Source organism: Telopea speciosissima, chromosome 10 (genome assembly GCF_018873765.1).
Source record: "Telopea speciosissima isolate NSW1024214 ecotype Mountain lineage chromosome 10, Tspe_v1, whole genome shotgun sequence".
Classification (NCBI taxonomy): Eukaryota; Viridiplantae; Streptophyta; class Magnoliopsida; order Proteales; family Proteaceae; genus Telopea; species Telopea speciosissima.
The window spans coordinates 39,758,004-39,778,409 of record NC_057925.1 but is presented as its reverse complement, the minus strand read 5'-3'; the positions used below and the strand labels follow the sequence as shown (position 1 = coordinate 39,778,409).

Below are 20,406 nucleotides of genomic sequence, written 5' to 3'. Positions count from 1 at the left end.
ATTGTTTGCCGATTTAGATTCCAATCTTTAGGGCCATCTAGTGTAGCGATCACTCCTTTGAACAGGTCTTCAAGGTGGAAGGAAGTCGCTTTATCTTACGAGTCTTTGTTGGAATCCACACGATCTTCTTAAAGGATCTCCAACCAGTCCATTTGATCTCAAATCTTGGGCTCTTTGACTTCTTTACCCTCTTGTACTTCTCGGGGTCCGCTTTGCATAGCTTCTTCATGTAAGCTTCATTTCTCCTTTGTTTTTCTTTAAGGACCCTCTTGAAGAGATCCTCTTTGGTTGGGGCGTAGCCTAGGCCATAGTACTCTTTGTTATGAGAGGGTAGTATGAGTTCTGATATTCCTTGCTGCGACCTTCCAAGACCCATACCCAAAAAATACCCCATTTTCTTGAGCATGTTTGGGATTACTGTATTGTGACTGTTCAGGTGGGTAAGGGGAAGCTTTTCCCTCAGGGGTTGTGCCGGATATGTGGTGCACACTGTGTCAAACTAAAAACCGGCTAGCTGAGAGTCTGATTCCTTGCTAGCCTCTACATTGGCAAGCATGCTTATCACTTTTAGATCGGCCAGGATGGTAATGACCTTATCATTGACTATAAACTTGAGCTTTTGATGGAGAGAGGATGGCACTGTGCTGGCCGTATGAAGCCATGGCCTTCCTAAGAATATATTGAAAGATGAAGGGATGTCGATGACTTACAATTCGACATGGAACTTGGTTGGGCCCATGGTGATCTCGGTATTTAGAATTCTAATGACATTCCTTCTAGTATTGTCATAGGCTCTCACTCCTTGTATGGAGGTTTGTAGCTTTGATGGATCAATCCCTATATGCTAGATGGTTCGTAGTGGAAAAATATTCAGGGTTGAGTTGTTGTCCACTAAGACTTGAGGGATTCGAATTCCATTGTAATCGATGGTGACATAGAGTGCCTTTGTATGGTTTGGTCCTTCAAGGGGGAGATCCTTGTTTGAGAACATGATGGCTTTGACTGCATAGAGGGCCCCTACTATGTTGGCTAGATGGGCTGGTTTTGTTTCAATTGGCACATGCACACTAGCCAATGCTTTTAGGACTGCATCTCTATGGGCTCTAAAACTGCTTAACAAACCCCTATTGAGATGTTGGTTTGAGTTTTCATGAATTATTTTAGAACCGCATTTTCCTGCTCGATTGTGGCATGATTTTGGTTCTGGTTCTAGTTCCTTGCCAACTCAGCTGGGTTGTCAACATTGAGTCGAGCTGCTTTGAAAATTTTCCCACTTCTAGTGTTGGCATTCAATGCACTCTTCATTAGATGCAAAGTAGAGTTTGTAACCGAACTGGGCTAGAAGGTGATCGACATCCTGATTTGACTCATTCGATTCCCAATCACTTATGATGATCATATTGATTTTGGATTCATCGGTGGTCATAGTGAGTTCTTGAAGCTTGTCACACATTGCCCACACTAAAGCCTCAATGGTTCGGGTCTCCTCATCCAATTATTTGAGGTGGTAAAAGATCTCATCTTCATGGATAGGGAAAGGCAAGCTATTTTGTCGCCTTGACCTCAAGTTGAGCCCTCCAGATACGTTTTTACGAGTGTATGCATTGGACCTTTGGATTAGTTCATTGAAGGTCTGTGTGTCTTTCCCATATTCGCCAATAACGCTCGTTTTCCCTTTGAAGTTTGTTTCATATGGTCTCTACTTGTTCTTTGTGGGTTGCTATTATGTTCCAACTCATGAGGTTCAAATCTCTGCCTTGGTTCTGACGCTCTCTAAAAAATGCTTGCATGTGTTGTTATTGATTGGCCATGTCCCTAGTATGTCCTCTAATGAAGTGGGCCAAATTTTTGCGTTCTCGTCTTATCCCAGGTAAGGACCTAATGTCTTTGACCCGCTCATATTACCAGTATGCTCTTCGACTATGAGGTCTAAATGGGTGAGGCCCTCTTGTAACATGAGCCCAGAGAGATGCATCAGCTTCTCCTATGATATGATAAGTTTCCTCTAGGATGTTGTATATGGTTTCATCTTGTTCTTGATGATCATGCCCAAGTGCTATGCTTGCATGTCTCAATTATTGGACGGTTGTGGCAAGCTCGTCCTTTTTTGGGTCTGATCAAGTGGCTAGTCATTTTCGAATGGGCTGTTGGGTAAGCCATCAGGTGGGTTATAATATTGATCATCAGTGGTCACATTGACAATATAACCTTCTTGGTTCTCTTCCTCTTGTTGACCTTTGGGTATTGACTCGATGGGAATCTCTTCTTCTTAATTGGGATGCTCTTCATCAAAGTCTTGAGAATCTTCATCACTATCAACCCCTATGTTTATCATGAGGACATCATCAATCAAGGCTTCTGCTAGAACAAGAGCAATTAGGGCTTGGATTAATTCAATCCATTCTATAATAAGGGGATCTGGTTTACCCTCGACCGGTGTGGTCAAGGCTTGTAGATTAACGGGTCGATCCTCCTCCTCAAGATTGTTAATGGACTTAGCGTTTCCATCATATGGCGAAAAGGGGTTGGTTTGAACATTGGGTTGGTTTGATTGGACCACAAACTTCCCCTCATCAAGTAGATCTAGATTGCATGCTTTAGCTTGTAGCACTCATCATTCTTAATCAAAAGTGGGGCCTCTATGGTTGGTGCCACCACATTCACCTCAGTGTTCTTGTTTGGAAAGGTATTTTTACCAGCCCCAGTTTGCTGGTTATTCAATGTTACACCATACTTGGGATTCCCTTGGATCAAGTCGGGAGGGTTTAAAGCATCTTCAACTTGTTGGCTTGCTTTAAATAAGGCCTCAAAAGTGGTCAAGGCCTGAGCAAACAAATGAGTCTTGTAGAAAATCTGGAGATTTTTAACGATCATTTTGACCTGTTCTTTCTCCGTGGGCCAATCCCACATCAATGCAACATTGGATTCAAACCTCATCAAGTATTGAGTGAACCCTTCATTAGCCACTTGTTTGGTGGTCTCCAAATCTCAACGGGTCAATTTCATCTCAGTGTTGTATGAGAATTGGTTCTTGAAGTCTTTTACCATGTCATCCCAAGTGCGGGTTTGAGAATAGTCTAAAGACATAACCATCTCAAAGAGGGCCCAGTCAAAGACATTGGGAATGCTTGCCCATCTATTGTTCATGAAGTTTCAGATTCTCATCTGGCTCACATATACCCAAAGGTGGGCTCTTGGATCGTTGGTTCCATCAAATTTTTTGGATTTCTACTTGAAACCCTTGGGTAAACATGCTTCGGAGAAGAAACAAAGTGCCTCAGAGTTAATCATCTGATCTTCCACCCCTTTTACAGAGACTTATGGAATTATTTAGAGTTTTCAAAAGGAAACTCCATATGATCTTTATCGACCTTGAAAAGGCCTCTGATAGAGTTCCTAGAGAGCTCATTTGGCATGTCCTAGGGAAGATAAGGAGCTCAAGTAACTATGTGGATATAATCAAGGACATGTATGAGGGTAGAGTGATAAGTATTAGAACTGTAGAGGGCCAAAGTAGTGCATTCTCTATTACAATTGGGTTACACCAAGGATCAGCTCTAAGCCCTCTTTTGTTTGCACTCATCATGGATGATTTAATCAAGCACATCCAAGATGAGGTCCCTTGGTGTATGCTTTTCGCTGATGATATTATTTTGATAGATGAGACAATGGAAGGAATTAATGCAAAGCTGGAGCTATAAAGATCAAGCTTGGAATCTCGAGGTTTTAAGTTGAGTAGAACAAAGATAAAGTATATGATGTGTAACTTCAGTCAAACCAGGAGAGGGGATGAAGTAGTGAAACTTGAGGGGGGAGAGCTACCACAAAGTGAATGCTTTAGATACCTGGGGTCAACCATTAACAAAGAGGGTGATATAGAGGATGATGTTTCCCACAAAATTAAAGTAGGATGGATGAAATGGAGAGGTGCATCGGGAGTGTTATACGATAAACGCATGTCAATTAAGCTTAGGGTAAATTCCTATAAGATAGTCATAAGACCAGTCATGACTTATAGAGCGGAATGTTGGATAGTTAAAAAGAGTAATATAGATAAGATGAGGATGTTGAGGAGGATGTGTGGCAAGACCATGAGAGATAGAATAAGGAATAATTGTATTAGAACCGAATTGGGAGTTGCACCAATCCAGGATAAGCTTCGTCAGAGCCGCTTGAGGTGGTATGGTCATGTCCAACAGAGATCGTTGGATGCACCAGTAAGGAAGAGTGACCAGATTCAATTTGACGGAGCTAAAAGAGGTAGGGGCAGGCCTAAAATGACCATTGGGGAAGTGGTAAGAAAAGATATGCATGTGGTAGGGCTCGATCCTATTATGACCGCAGATAGAGTTGTTTGGAAGACAAGGACCCATGTAGCTGACCCCTTGTAGGGGAATGTTCCTGGGATGCTACTTTGACTACTGCTTTGACTTTTTCCTTTACTTATTTTCTATCCTTTTTCCTTTTACTTCTTTTACGTCTTTTTACTTCTCTTAATTCTTTTACTGGCATAGCCTCTATCGGATCCATGTAGCCGACCCATTTAGTTGGGATAAGGTTATGGTTGTTGTTGTATAGCATGTTCTAATTTCTCCACCTTTTGCTTCAGAAGTCGGGTTTCGATAGTGTCACCAGTAGATTACAACCCGGATGTGATGACTTCTTCTTCTAGGGCCAGATTAGGGTTTTGTGAAGAACCTCCATGAAGTCGTGCATGACTCTGATCCAAACTGGCTTGTGGCAGGGCTGGAATAGGAACACTTATTACCAACTTAGTCACTAGGCTCACTAAAAGTTGCATCTGGGTCTTCAATTCCTCAATATCCATACGGATGGCTTTATCACCCATTTATGGTTTCAGGGGGCTTGAAACACAAACTAGTCTTCTTCCGACCTTAGTCCAACTACTTGTAGAACCGATATCCTACCTTCCCGAAGTAATGGTTACTAATAGATAGGGTCACTGATGAGCACATTTATATGTGAAATCTTAGGGCATAAAGCATACATTTTACCACATTGGACAGAGTTACTTGGTGCTTTCTTGTGCTTTTCAGAGTTTAGGTGAATTATTGTGAAAATGGAGGAGATGATGCTAAGGAGATGTTTTAAAGCTTTTTTGAGGTGTTAATACTATGGATGCATAGCCCATCGAGTCAGCTTTGCAACAGTTCAAACGACACTTGATTCCGAGTTGAATGAAGAAGTTATGGCCGTTTCCGTAACGACGCGCGAAAATGGTGTATAAGGGTTTATTTATAATTATTGACAGTCGGACGGGGACAAAGTGAAGCGGAAGTTCGGATTCTAGGGGCCTTAACACAATTATCAGAAGTTACTTTACTGTACCCGAAAGATTCCATTTGGAAGGCTCTGGACAGTCCAACTTCAACTTGAGATATCTTGGGCTCCCCAACTTCGAATTGGACGAAATTTGGGTCTATTTTGGGTGATTTTTTGCAAGAAACACAATGGTGAGGCCTATATAAGCACCCCATGCTCCACTTTTTTTGAAGGATAGAATGGGTATTTTATTTATTCTTGAAGGAATCCTAATCATCACCCTTACTCTCTCTGTCCTCCAACTTCTCAAGGGCACTTCTGAAATTCTACTTGGGATAGATTTATATTTTCTCATCTATAGAAGGTTGAAAAATCAAAGATGCTTTGATATTATTGCTTGGAGAAGATATCTACAAAGAAAAGGAAGCACTTGTTAGAATTGGAAGTTTACTTTTCTAGAAATAGAAGGTCTATGTAAACAATCTTCTCTTCTTCTTCTTTCTTTCTTTTTTTTTCTTTTTTCTTAGGATTCAAGGCATTGGAAAAGAGGAAAGAGAAGAGAATATTCTCTTTTCTTAGGGAATATTTCTCCTACACTTCCATCTTCTCTCTTATCCTCTCTTCCACCTATAAATACCCCCACCTCTCTTGTAAAAATTGCTCATTCACTTAGTGAAATTTCTTCTCTTCTTCTCTTTCTAATTTGTGATTTTTGGCTTTTCTAAGTTCTAGTTTGCTTTTATGATTTTTAGTTAATGGTTATAATAGGTTTAGTTTATGCTTTGATTTCAATTTAAGTCTTCAATTGGGTTGTAATTTCTTAATTCTAGTTTAGGTTTTAAGCCTTCTAGTCTAAGTTCTTAAGTTGATGACAAGACTTGAAGATTTAGAAGAGGAGGCCATGGTAAGTTTATGCAAGTATTCAAGCTTTTCAATTACATTCATGCAAGCACATCCAGGTTTTACTATCTAAACTCTCAATCTCATTCTCCATCTCCTCTATCTCTCTCTATCTTCTTCTTCTTCCCCCTCTATTTCTTTTATTTTAATTTTATATGGTTGTGGTTTATAGATGTATTTTTATTCCCTTATTTCTTTTTATGTGGTTAGTATGTGTGACTGCATTTTTATTTCTTTCAATTCGCTTTAGTTTGATAGGTTAGATGCTCATGTGTTAGGATGCCGATTTAATCCCTTAATTTTGTTAGATGCTTATGAGTTAGGATGCATTGATTTTCGTTAATTTAATTAGTTTAATTTAACACTTTAATTTGGTTCACTTTGCATTACTTTTAAATTAGTTAAATAGAGTGGCGTATATCTCCTCGTGTTCGACCCGTAGCTATGATTGACCCGTATGCTTGTGATTTTATTTTAACTCAAACAAGTTTTTGGCGCCGTTGCCGGGGAGATTATAGTCCATTTTATTTTTCTAATTTTTAAGTAGTTTGAAGTGTTTTAGTTTATTATTTTCTCTTCTTTTTCTGAAAAAAAAAAAAAAATCAATTTTTGAAAACCTCTTCTTGTTTCTCTTCTGTTTCAAATAGTGTGTGTCCAATCTAAAGTCCTTCATATGCTTCAACCCTCCATCTTTTGGTGTCCCTCATAGGATTAAGTTACCTATGACGCTACATCTTGACTTGGTTGGGTGGATTGACATGTGACTTATCTTTGGAGGTGACCACTCTTGATAACAGGAAAGCGATATAGTGAGAGTGTTGGAAACATAAACGTATAGTAGACCTCCATTCTACATCAGAATCCATATTGGAATCGCACGTAGGTGGCTATAGAAGACTATACGGGTTCCCTTGCTATCAACCTATATGGCATCCTTACAGCTTTTGAACCATTGTTTCGCTTTTTGAGGAATAGAGATGCACTATCTACCTTAGGCTCCCTCTTGTTTCTAGTTTTTTTTCAGTGTTTTATTTTTCTTTAATTTTTCTAAAGGGGACCTCATATCTGTTTAGGTGGCTAAGGTGTGGACTTGTGATTCAAGTAATCGTCTTATTAGAAGACCACCTTCTCTACCACCTTTAACCATGGATGACCAACCCAAGACTCTTAAGGATAGGTTCTACCCTACCAGGGTTGCACAGCCCTCATGCATTAGTCTGCCTGTTGTTACAGGGAATAACTATGAACTCAAGACCAACCTCATCAGCATGCTACCCCATTTTCATGGGATGGCTAATGAGGATGCATATCTCTTCCTTAGGGAATTTGAGGAGGTCTGTGTTCTAATTAAGGTCCAGAATCTGACTGATGATGCAGTTAGGCTTAGGTTTATACCCTTTGCCTTGAAAGATCAGGCCAAAAAGTGGCTCTATGGGCTGCCTATTAATTCCATCACTACATGGGATCAGTTTACCATTGTTTTCTTGAGAAAATTTTTCTCTCTTTACAAGGTTAATAAACTCAAAAGTTACATACTCCAATTTAGGCAGAAACCAAATGAGTCCTTTTCTAAATTCATGGAAAGATTTAAGGACCTCCTCTTAGAATGCCCTCACCATGGTTTCGACTTGTAGCAGCTATGCCAAATTATTTATGAGGGTATTGATTATCAGACCAAGCAACTTGTGGAGTCCATGTATCCAGCAGGCTTTACTTCTTTTTCTGAGGAGGATGATGCATGGACATTCTTAACCAACTTGACTGATAAGACTAGGGATTGGAAATCTTCCCAAGAGACTAAAATGACCACTAAGGGGTATCTCATTGAGGGTATGCCAGCCAAGGAGGCCAAACTTGACAGCCTCATAAAACAGTTGGAGTCCATAGTTCTTACAGAGTCTATACCAGTTAATTAGGTCAACCATGTGTCGATATGTAGTTGGTGCCAAACCCCTGGACACCTTTTTGAGGAATGCCCCAACACCTTGGTGGGCAATTCCAATATTGAGAATGTAAGTGTTCTCTACCAAAATAACCCATATAGTAATACTTACAATCCAGGATGGAGAAATCACCCCAATTTCTCTTGGAATCAAGGGAACCAAGCAGGCTCATCCAACTTTAACCATCTAGGCCAGCCTGGTGTCCAAAGGCCCAACTTTGCATCACAAAACTAAGGGCTGTCTCCTAACCCTTTCCCCCCTCGTATTCATCCAGGACCTTCTATTAATTCTGCTAGGCCTCCTCTCCTTGCACCTTGTCAGCAACCCCCAGGGTTTACCAATACAGGAGAAGCAACAAGACTGAATGAGATGGACAACAAGATAGCTCTTCTCATGACAAACCACAATAACATGGAAAAACAACTCACCCAGCTTATCACAATCCTGCATGAGAGGGAAACAGGGAAGTTACCTAGCCAGCCTGAGCCAAATCCTAGGCATCAGGTTCATATTTAACAAGGTATCCAAGCTCCTCCAACCAATGTTTCACAAGGCCAACAGCACCAAGGGCCCTCCAGACAGGTAAATATTGTTTATGCTTTAAGGAGTGGCCATGAGTATCAACAGGCTAGTGCACCTCAGTCTTTACCATCTCATGCTCCTGTTGACTCTCCCCCTTCTGAAGAGGCCATTGAAGTATTTACTGTTCCAGGTTCGTCTGATGAACCTAAAGATATACCAGATGATTTAGTTGAGGAAACCAAAGAGGATTATATTAAGGAAGTTAAAAAGACCAACCCTGAAAGAATTTATACCCCACCTGCCCTTTTCCCAAATAGGTTGGTTAGCAAGAAGTCTCCTTCTGTGGAGAAGATATTGGATGTGTTCAAACAGGTTCAGGTGAATATCCCCTTGTTGGATGCTATTGCCCAGATCCCTGCTTATGCTAAAGTCCTCAAAGACTTATCCACCCAAAAGCGGACCACCAATGTGCCCAAAAAGACATTCTTGGCTGCTAACATTAGTTCTCTAATCTCACAGCCAGTAGCAGCCAAGCATAAGGATCCTGGAAGCCCTACCATCTCTTGCACTATAGGCCATACCACTATTGATCATGCCTTATTGGACCTTAGTGCAAGTGTGAACCTCTTACCCTTTCATGTCTACCAACAACTAGGATTGGGAGAACTGAAATCGACCAAAATTACTCTTCAACTTGTTAATCGGTCGGTTAAAGTTCCTAAGGGAATGATTGAGGATGTCCTGTTGAAGATTGGAGAATTTATTTTTTCTGTGGATTTTATTGTTTTAGATACCCAACCCACTGTCAACTTCAAGGACCAAATCCCAATTATATTGGGTAGACCATTCCTAGCTACCAGTAATGCTTTAATCAATTGCAGGAATGATCTCATGAAATTATCTTTTAGCAATATTTCTGTTGACTTCAATGTGTTTAGGTTGGGCAAACATCCTGATATGGATGACGAGGTGCATATGCTTCAATGATTTTTCGATGATATTGATACGTTCTTTGAGATTGATTTTGATTCGGGATTTCAAGAATGTATGCAGGAATTGGAGGGTGTTGATGATACCCCCTTATCTGAGGTCTGGAGCATCCAACCACCTTTGGAGCCCCTTGGACCCCTATCCATTTCCATTCCCAAATCCTCTATTATTGAGCCCCCCACATTAGAGTTGAAGGCATTACCCTCCAACCTCAAGTATGCCTTCTTAGGACATGATCATACTCTTCCTATTATTATTGCTTCTGATTTGACTTCTATTCAGGAAGAAGAGTTTATTAAGCTTTTAAAGGACCATAAGGAAGCCATAGGTTGGACCATGTCTGACATCAAAGATATTAGCCCCTCCATTGTTCAACATCATATACATCTGATGGAGAGTTCCAAACCTTCTAGGGAACCCCAAAGGAGGGCTAATCCTATGATGAAAGAGGCAATCAAGAAAGAGATCCTAAAATGCTTGGATCATGGCATTATTTATCTTATTTTTGATAGCCAATGGGTGAGTCCTGTGCAGGTTGTGCCTAAGAAATGAGGAGTCACTGTAGTTGAGAATGCTAATAATGAGTTGATTCCAACCCGTATCCAAACGAGATGGAGAGTGTGCATTGACTATAGGAAATTGAATGCGACAACTTGGAAGGACCACTTCCCCTTGCCTTTTATTGATCAGATGTTAGAGAGACTAGCTGACCATGAATATTATTATTTTCTTGATGGTTATGCAGGCTATAACCAAATTCCCATTGCTCTAGAGGACCAACACAAGACTACTTTCACATGCCCTTATGGAACCTTTGCTTACCGGCGTATGCCTTTTGGGCTTTGCAATGCCCCTGCTACATTCCAAAGATGCATGATGAGTATCTTTTCTGATATGGTAGAGCACTTCCTAGAGGTGTTTATGGATGATTTCTCTATTCACGGCTCTACCTTTTCTCATTGCTTGCATCATCTCTCTTTGGTTCTTAAAAGATGCATAGAAAAGAACTTAGTCCTGAATTGGGAGAAGTGCCACTTCATGGTGAAGCATGGCATAGTTCTTGGCCACATTGTGTCCAAAGAAGGGATAAAGGTTGATAGATCTAAGGTGGACCTTATAGCCAATTTACCACCACCTAAGAGTGTGAAGGAAATTAGATCTTTTCTTGGCCATGCAGGTTTTTATAAAAGATTCATCAAGGATTTTAGCCAGATAGCTAGACCTCTCACCTCTCTTTTGGCAAAGGACTGCCCATTTGATTTCTCTTCTGAGTGTCATGATAGTTTTGAGCAATTGAAAAAAGCGTTGACTTCAGCCCCCATTATTCAAGCTCCAATTTGGACAGTTTCATTTGAGCTTATGTCTGATGCCTCTGATTTTGCTATAGGGGTTGTTCTTGGGCAAAGAATCAACAAATTGCCCCATGTGATTTATTACGCAAGTAGGACTCTTAATGATGCACAGCTTAATTATACCACCACTGAGAAAGAATTTTTAGCTGTTGTGTTTGCTTTAGAGAAGTTTAGGCCCTACTTGGGTGGATCACATGTAATTGCTTATACTGACCATGCAGCTATCAAATATCTTATGCAGAAGAAAGATGCCAAAGCTCACCTCATTAGGTGGGTCCTTTTGTTGCAAGAATTTGATCTTGAAATTAGGGATAAGAAAGGGTGTGAAAATTTGGTTGCAGACCATCTATCCCGGCTGCCTAATTGTTTGACTGTCGACTCTCCAATCAATGAGAACTTTCCTGATGAGTATTTGATGGCAGTGTCTAGTGAACCTTGGTTTGCTGACATTATTAATTATCTGGTTACGGGTGTGAGACCTACACATTGGTCCACCCAAGATAAGAATTGTTTCTTTTCACAAGTTAAGTATTTCTTTTGGGATGATCCTTATCTTTTTAAGACCTGTCCGGATCAAGTAATCCGGAGATGTGTCCCTGATCATGAGCAACAATCTGTCTTATCTTTTACCATGATCAGGCTTGTGGAGGCCATTTTGGGCCTAATAAGACTGCAGCCAAAGTTTTATAGTGTGGATTTTATTGGCCTAGTCTGTTTAAAGACGCTTTTACTTATTGCAGGGCATGTTCTTCATGCCAATGCTTAGGGCGTCTTACTAAGAGAAATATGATGTCCCTCAACCCAATTCTGGTGGTTGAGGTGTTTGATGTATGGGGTATTGATTTCATGGGGCCTTTCCCTAACTCTTTTGGTAACCTGTACATATTACTTGCTGTGGACTATGTATCCAAATGGATTGAGGCAGTTGCTTGTAAGACCAATGACCATAAGGTGGTTGTAAAATTTTTGAAGGAGAACATCTTCTCCCATTTTGGTACTCCCCGGGCTATCATTAGTGATCGGGGCAAGCATTTTTGTAATCGGCCTTTTGAGGCCCTCATGAAAAAGTATGGTGTCGTCCATAAGTTGGCCACACCCTACCATCCCCAGACCAGTGGCTAGGTTGAGGTTTCAAATAGGCAGATCAAGCAAATTCTAGAGAAAATCATCAACCCGAACCGCAAGGATTGGTCTAACCGGTTGGTAGATGCATTGTGGGCCCATAGGACAGCCTTCAAGACCGATCTTGGTCAATCTCTGTACCGTCTGGTGTATGGAAAAGCATGTCACTTACCTGTAGAGATTGAGCACAAGGCCTTTTAGGCTATCAAGAAACTTAACTTTGACCTACCCACTACAGGTACCCATAGGAAACTCCAACTATCTGAGTTGGAAGAGCTTAGGAATGAGGCATATGAGAATGCCCGAATTTATAAGGAAAAAACCAAGGCTTTCCATGATAGGCACATTTTGAGAAAATCTTTTGAGGTAGGCCAGAATGTTTTGTTGTACAATTCTCGTTTGCATATCTTTTCAGGTAAGCTGCGTTCTAGATGGGATGGCCCCTATATTGTTCAAAAAGTTTATCCTCATGGGACTATTGAAGTCCTCAATCCAAGTACAGGAGCTACTTTCAAGGTCAATGGCCAAAGATTGAAGTCGTACATAGAGATGCCTACTCCAGTTGAAGAAGAGGTCATGGATCTCCATGAGCCTCTTTACCTTGACCCCTGATATCCTGGTATGTATCCCCTCCCTTGTCCTTATTCTTTCTTTTCTGCATGCGTTGAGGACACTGCATGAATTAAGTGGGGGGGTGTTGGACTTTAATTGTGAATTGTGTGAATTTTGATTGTGGCGATAGTTTTTTGTTATGTGCATAAGTCTCTTCGATTTGTAAAGCGAGAGTGAGAGGGAATTAGGTGCCCTAGCATGCGAAATAATAAAAAAATCCCTTTTTAAGGATGGTAGTTGGTTTATATCCGGTGATGGAGATTGAGTTTGAAAATATGAGTGCTACTTCATGTGATAGTTAGATTCCTCTATGTGTTTATGGACCCCTTTGATCTTTTGGCTAGTAGTTGAGACCAATTTGTTTGTGGCAAGGCATGAAAGTGAAAGTGAATGAAAAAAAGAAGAAGAGAGAAACAGAAAGAAAAGTGGAATTCCTTGGGACTAGACAGGGCACTGTGCTTCATGAAGCAGGGTGATTTGATCGAAATTCCTTGGAAGGAAACTTAAAAAAAATAAAAAATAAATAAAAAATAAATAAAAAAAAATTCTTGCATCAATGTCTCAATGTCTTATAGATACATGCAAAAAGCAAAGCTACCAAATATTTGGGTGTCTGGTGTATGCTCCACCATGTCATTCAGAGAACAGTAGTAGAGTAGAAAAAGAGTTTGTTGTTGAGAAAAAAAAAAAAAAAAAGCTTTTGCCTTAATGCCTGGAAAAGAAAGTATGGTAAAAAATACTCAATGCCTAAGTCTTTGGTTCCATCAGTACTATGAGTGGTTTACTTGAAGGTGAGTAGTGTTCAGAAAATATGAGGAGATCCCTTGACCTTGATGCATGCTTGTTACTTGAATTAATGTGGGGTGATAAAATTCAAGTGTGGGGGAACCTTTGGCTCCTTAATCTTTAGTTGAGTATTTCTTTGAGATTGTGTGCCCTATCTTACTTATGCCATGAGAAAAATTTACATCATTATTTTTGTATTTATTGAATTTTGGGTGTATATTCACTGCAAACACCCACGAGACACAACTCGTCCACCAGGGGTAACCTAGGGGTTGAAAGGCTTGTTGCACATGCTAAGTGCAACCGTGATTCCTACGAAAGTGAGTTAGGATTTGTTTTTGCATTCTAAATTAATTTATCTTTTGCTTTACTTGAGGACAAGTAACGTTCAAGTGTGGGGGAATCTGATGAGCACATTTATGTGTGAAATCTTAGGGCATAAAGCATACATTTTACCACATTGGACAGAGTTACTCGGTGCTTTCTTGTGCTTTTAAGAGTTTAGGTGAATTATTGTGAAAATGGAGGAGATGATGCTAAGGAGATGTTTTAAATCTTTTTCGAGGTGTTAATAGTATGGATACATAGCCCATTGAGTCAGCTTCGTAACAGTTCAAACGACACTTGATTCCGAGTTGAAACGAAGAAGTTATGGCCGTTTCCATAACGACGCGCGAAAATGGTGTACAGGGGTTTATTTATAATTATTGACAGTCGGATGGGGACAAAGTGAAGCAAAAGTTCGGATTCCAGAGGCCTTAACACAATTATCAGAAGTTACTTTACTGTACCCGAAAGATTCCATTTGGAAGGCTCTGGACTATCCAACTTCAACTTGAGATATCTTGGGCTCCCCAACTCCGAATTGGACGAAATTTGGGTCTATTTTGGGTGATTTTTTGCAAGGAATACAATGGTGAGGCCTATATAAGCACCCCATGCTCCATGTTTTCTGAAGGACAGAATGGGTATTTTATTTATTCTTGAAGGAATCCTAGTCATCACCCTTACTCTCTCTCTCCTCCAACTTCTCAAGGGCACTTCTGAAATTCTACTTGGGATAGATTTATATTTTCTCATCTATAGAAGGTTGAAAAATCAAAGATGCTTTGATATTATTGCTTGGAGAAGATATCTACAAAGAAAAGGAAGCACTTGTTAGAATTGAAAGTTTACTTTTCTAGAAATAGAAGGTCTATGTAAACAATCATCTCTTCTTCTTCTTTTTTTTTTTTTTTCTTTTTTCTTAGGATTAAAGGCATTGGAAAAGAGGAAAGAGAAGAGAATATTCTCTTTTCTTAGGGAATATTTCTCCTACACTTCCATCTTCTCTCTTCTCCTCTCTTCCACCTATAAATACCCCCACATCTCTTGTAAAAATTGCTCATTCACTTAGTGAAATTTCTTCTATTCTTCTCCTTCTAATTTGTGATTTTTGGCTTTTCTAAGTTCTAGTTTGCTTTTATGATTTTTAGTTAATGGTTATAATAGGTTTAGTTTATGCTTTGATTTCAATTTAAGTCTTCAATTGGGTTGTAATTTCTTAATTCTAGTTTAGGTTTTAAGTCTTCTAGTCTAAGTTCTTAAGTTGATGACAAGACTTGAAGATTTAGAAGAGGAGGCCATGGTAAGTTTATGCAAATATTCAAGCTTTTCAATTACATTCATGCAAGCACATCCAGGTTTTACTATCTAAACTCTCAATCTCATTCTCCATCTCCTCTATCTCTCTCTATCTTCTTCTTCTTCCCCCTCTATTTCGATTATGAGAAAGTAAAATGCAGAGGAGGTAGAGAAACACATACCCGGAGGTTCGGCTACAAGGTAAGGTTAGTATACATGAAAGTAAAAGAAGGACTCAAAGACCTAGAGGACCTAAGCATGATAGACTCCAATCTAAGCATGACAAGGGGATGAAATGTAGAATCGAAGATTGCAATTTGATGCATGTACATGGTGAAGCATGGAAATTGAAAGTAAAAAGACATAAGAACGAATATGCAAACTGAAATTGAAGATGTGTGAAATGTATACATGGCATACAAAAATATGCAATATTTGAAGGTGAACATGCGGGAGTCTTAGACTATAAGGGATAGGGGACATGAAAAGATCCACGCATGACATGAGTTATAACAAGAAAAACGGTGAAAGAAACAAGGGAGTATGTGATCACCATCTAGAAAGATGGGATCACGATCCTCCAAAGATGCAAAACAAAATAGAAATTGAAACCCAAGTAAAATAAATAGAGTTTAAGAATGAAAGACCAACCTGATAAAAAAAGATCAAAATGGAGGTGTGGAGGTTTCCCTTTTGTAACTCAGGAGATTCATACATTGAACAAGTACGTATCGTTACTTGTGGTGGCTTCTCTTGTCTCTTGTACTCGAACACTTCGCTGGTCAAGCACCAAAATCACAAGATTGATGTTTCTAAGCCTTGGTATCGGGGTTCTAGTGGAGGATTATGGTGTTCAAGTGGTAGAAAGGGGCAATAGGCTAAGACCAGGTGAGGGGCCAAAGCTAAGGACTCAAAGCTCTTGAATGGGAGTTAAGTATGGACTTGGGCTTCAGGTAGAATGCATGTAATGGCCAAGTAAGTTCATGTAACCCTCCTTAACATGAGAGGGGTTGTATTTATAGATATAGAGGGGTGTATGCACTCCCAAATTCGTGTGGGGATGGATGGGTTATCCGGATCGTCGAAAGGGGGTATCTTTGCATCGATGGTGGGTACAAAGTCAAGGTAAGGACCAATGGATGGGTGGAAAGTGGTAAGTTGCCTTAGGAAACATTTCTTGGGGTCTAAGGGAACCAAGATTGAGATCCAAGGTACCAAAAATAGGCTTGGTCATGAAAGGAATTGAAATTGGAGCTAAACATGGCAAGTTTGGGCTTCTCAGATTTGTAAAGATTCGATAGTGAAATTATCCGAGTCGACATTGAATGACTATCGATGAACAACACTCGACATCGAGGGTTGGTGTTTGGCTGTCAAAAATGGAATTCTGAGTGTTAAAGCAAGTTAGACAATAGAGATGTTTTGCCCGATAGTTAAGGGGTATCGCTCGATGTCGATGTCGATGGCATGTGGGCTCGATATCAACTCGGGGCCTTTAATTGTCTATGTGGATTCCAGTGTCAACAAGGATGGTTTGGGCTATTTGGGACAGGTTTTATGCTGGGCTAGGCTGGTTTCAGGGGATTTTGGAGGGCTTGGAGGTTCTGGTTTAGACTCTAGCAAGTGGAATAAATGATCGGTAAACAGATTCGGGCAGTGCACACTGATGCTACATCCACAAATACACCAACTCTAGACCTTAGAGGGTGTTCATCATCGTTACAGAAAACCTCCAGAGAAGGACAAAATGAGGTGTCTATACTAAGCAGTGCTTTCCTAAGCTAATATTGCCATCGCTTAGCCAAAACTCCCAGAAGCATCCCAAAAAAATTTCATCTAATATTATGCAGCCTTAAATTAATATCAATACCTAAAAACATAATTGCATATGTTTTTACTTACTAAACAGTGGTTAGTTCTCACCTTAGAATTGATGATGGGCTGGGTATTTGCATTTGGCTCAAGCCTTTCCATCACTCGATAAACTACATTTATCAAATCTATCTGCATCCCAATTCAATGCTTGTAGTGGTATTTGGGATTTAGATAATATGCTAAACACAACAAATTTCTAAAATTAGAGACTAAATGAAAGTGACATATGTAATTAATTAAAAAGAAGTTACTAATAACTCACCAGCCTTATGTAGTGGATGCATGAGCAGCCACTCCCATCAATTGTGAATAATCTCAAGAAACTTTCGATTATCCAATTATTAAGTTGCCTCCACTTGCTCCTATATCATATCAATTGCTACCCATAAGTGTGGTAAGGTGAGCTTCCTCTGTTGATCAACCATTTGCAACACTGTAACAGGTGAGTCTAGGATTTTTACATCCTTCTTCAAATCATCCCAGAACCTATCACTAGAAACGGTGGCATGGGTTATCCTACCTCCACTACTTGAAGACCCCTTCCAGTTAAACCATTCTTGAGAAGAAAACATCGACCTAGGACTAGCCGCCTTAGCCTCAAAGCTTTGAAGTACAATCCAATTGGTTGCAAATCGTGTAATCCTTGGCCTCACTAGATCATACGCACCTGGTCCTCAACATATACAGTGTAAATCCATGATTATAGATGTAGGTGCTTACTTGGCTTGCTCTCTCCACCACCCATTTTACAATCTTCAATTTCCCCATGTCCATCAACATGAGATCGATGCAATGAGCAGCACATGGTGTCCAGAAGAGTTTGTATCTGGGACTCTCCATCAATTTTTCCCTAACCTTTTAAAGTTGCTACCATTGTCTGTAATCACCGGCACCACATTGTCCACTCCCACATCCTTGAATACATCTTTCAACAACTTGTAGATGTATTTTGCATCTTTCTTTTCTTTAGATGCATCCACAGACTTGAGGAACGCATCCCTTCCATCATAGTTCAACATAAAGTTTATGATGGACTGTCTAGTGGGTCCAGTCCAACCATCACACATCACAGTCACTCCATAGTGCTCCCACATAGGTTTCAAACCATCAATATACTCCATCAAATCTTCTTTGTGATAGGGCAAGTAGACATTGTACATCTCATATGGTGTTGGCCCCTTCACCCCAGATCCAGCCTTACCTATCTCGTCCAACATATGTTGATAGTATGGCCCTTGGGTGACATTGACTGGAATGTAGTAGAAAGCCCACTTGAAGAAAGCAATCCCCACTTTCTCCTTCATATTAGTCCACGTTTTTCTGTTGAAAAAGTGTAGGATCTGTCCGAAGTACCTCAACAATTGGGTCCCTCACTGGGGGTGGAGGTGCAGGTCGTGGGGCTAGTACTGGGTCTGGGGCCCTCGCACTCTAGGTCCTCCTCAATGGAACCTCTGGCTCTCTCTGTTTCAACCTTCTCCTATGGGGTTGCTCTGGTTTTGGCTCCTCTCTGGCTTGTCAGCTCCCTTGGCCATCTGTAACCTTCTCTCATCATCAATCCTTTGTTGCTCTCTGTTCATTAACTTTGAACTTCTCAATTATGCAACCTCTGCCGGTGTTTCACAATCATTAAACTCATCTGGCTCCTCCTTATCTTAATCCTGGTCCCCTAAATCAAGATATTGTTCTAGACATGCCTCTTCAAACTCCTCCTTGACTGTCCTCTTCTCCCTCTTAGTTGCTACTCCACCCCTCAGATGTTGTGCCATAGAAAACTTTATCTGACTTGGCAGGGCATCCTATCACATTCCTATCCCCACCAGTAAGATGTGCCTTCAATCTAGTGGCTCCATCTCCCATGATTTGCTTCCTACAATAATTACATTCTGACTTCTTCTTGTTAGCTAAAAGGGGTCTCTCATGCTGTCATGCAATGTCCCTCATATTTCAGTGTTAGGGTTTGCAACCCTAATGCAATAAGAACCTATAGATTATTAACAAGAACACTATAAATATAACTCCTAAACAACAACAAAGCATATTCTAACTTTCTCCCAAACTATGCCATTTTTTGACATTTTTAAAGTATTTTTTAAAATTATTTTAATAAATACTAATTAATTAATTAATATAAATTAATTAAAGAACATAACATTATTAATCAAATACAATGTTAAACATATGGGTTGTTATTCATGAAACAAGGGTGGGTTACATTTGGAAAAATAACAAAACAGTCAAAAGACTAATATGCAATGAACAATGCACTATTGAATGATCAATTAGGTGGGGCAAACTAGACATTTCATATTCTTTAATTAGAATCTCATGACAAACATTGTAAAATGGCATATCTGTCATTTCATAACCTTAGTTTATGCCCTGATAGTAAATTGCAAGTATTCTTCTCCCCAAATTCCTTTCCCGTCTCTGATCAAATACTCTCTTCTTTTCCTCTCTATTTCTCTCGTTTCCATCAAGGCTCAAGGTCTCCTTGAATTGCCAAAAGGATTCCCTGCAATTTATGTTGCGAAGAGATTGTGGTCTTTGTACTGAGAGGTGATATAGATAAGTTTTGTTTCTTCTGCGACAAGCATGTCCACTTAGTTAATGCCGTCTCCTAAGCACCTCTATTCTCAGATCTGTGACAATTGCAGTTTCGAACCAGCATCTGTGTGTTGCTCTTGCGACAATCTCGTGTTCTGGCAAGAATGCAGTTCTGAACCAGCATCTGTGCGTTGCTCTTGCGATAACCTCATGCTCTGCCAAGAATGCGACTGGGACTCCCACAGTAGCTGTTCTATCTCGACTTTTTACCTTTAATTAGGGTTTGGTCCTTGGATCGGGGGAGACATGTAGGGGTTGAAGAAACTAACAAATCTGACATAGAGATAATGGTGGAAGCTGGGGAGGCTGTGTTCAAGTACAAGAGAGGTGTGTCTCTGCTCGGTACTAATTTGAGTCATGCAAGACTCAGAAAAAAAAATTTTCAATCCCCAATTTTTAAAGCTGACTCTTTACCCAATCCTCTCCAACTTATAAAAGCTACTAATTTTTTTCGACAACCCAATCAAGGGGACTGAAACAGCTAAGAATTAGAAGATGCAATTTACACAAAAATTGCTTCTGGAGAACCTGGCGCTTGAAATGGCTTCGACTAAGAATTAGAAGATGCAATTATACCTCTTTTCAAACTAAAACAACATATTTCTCCTATTTATTATGTATATTTTTTTTAATTTTAGCAATTATTTTTTAAAATTCAAAAAATATAAGTAAATAAATTAATAAATAAAAACAAAAAAATTTTGGTACCGTCACGCCGTAGATCAGCCAATGGTGTCTTACATATATTAAATTGATCATCATCCAACATATATAACAGATATTATTTTCAAATA

General features: G+C 39.9%; 1 non-coding gene across 1 annotated transcript; it reads right to left on the bottom strand.

Moving 5' to 3' along the window:
- Nucleotides 1-7,700: 7,700 nt before the first annotated feature.
- Nucleotides 7,701-7,807, bottom strand: LOC122644396. The gene has a single exon (XR_006330327.1). It is a non-coding gene; the product is annotated as a small nucleolar RNA R71 (small nucleolar RNA).
- Between the last annotated feature and the right edge of the window lie 12,599 nt (nt 7,808-20,406).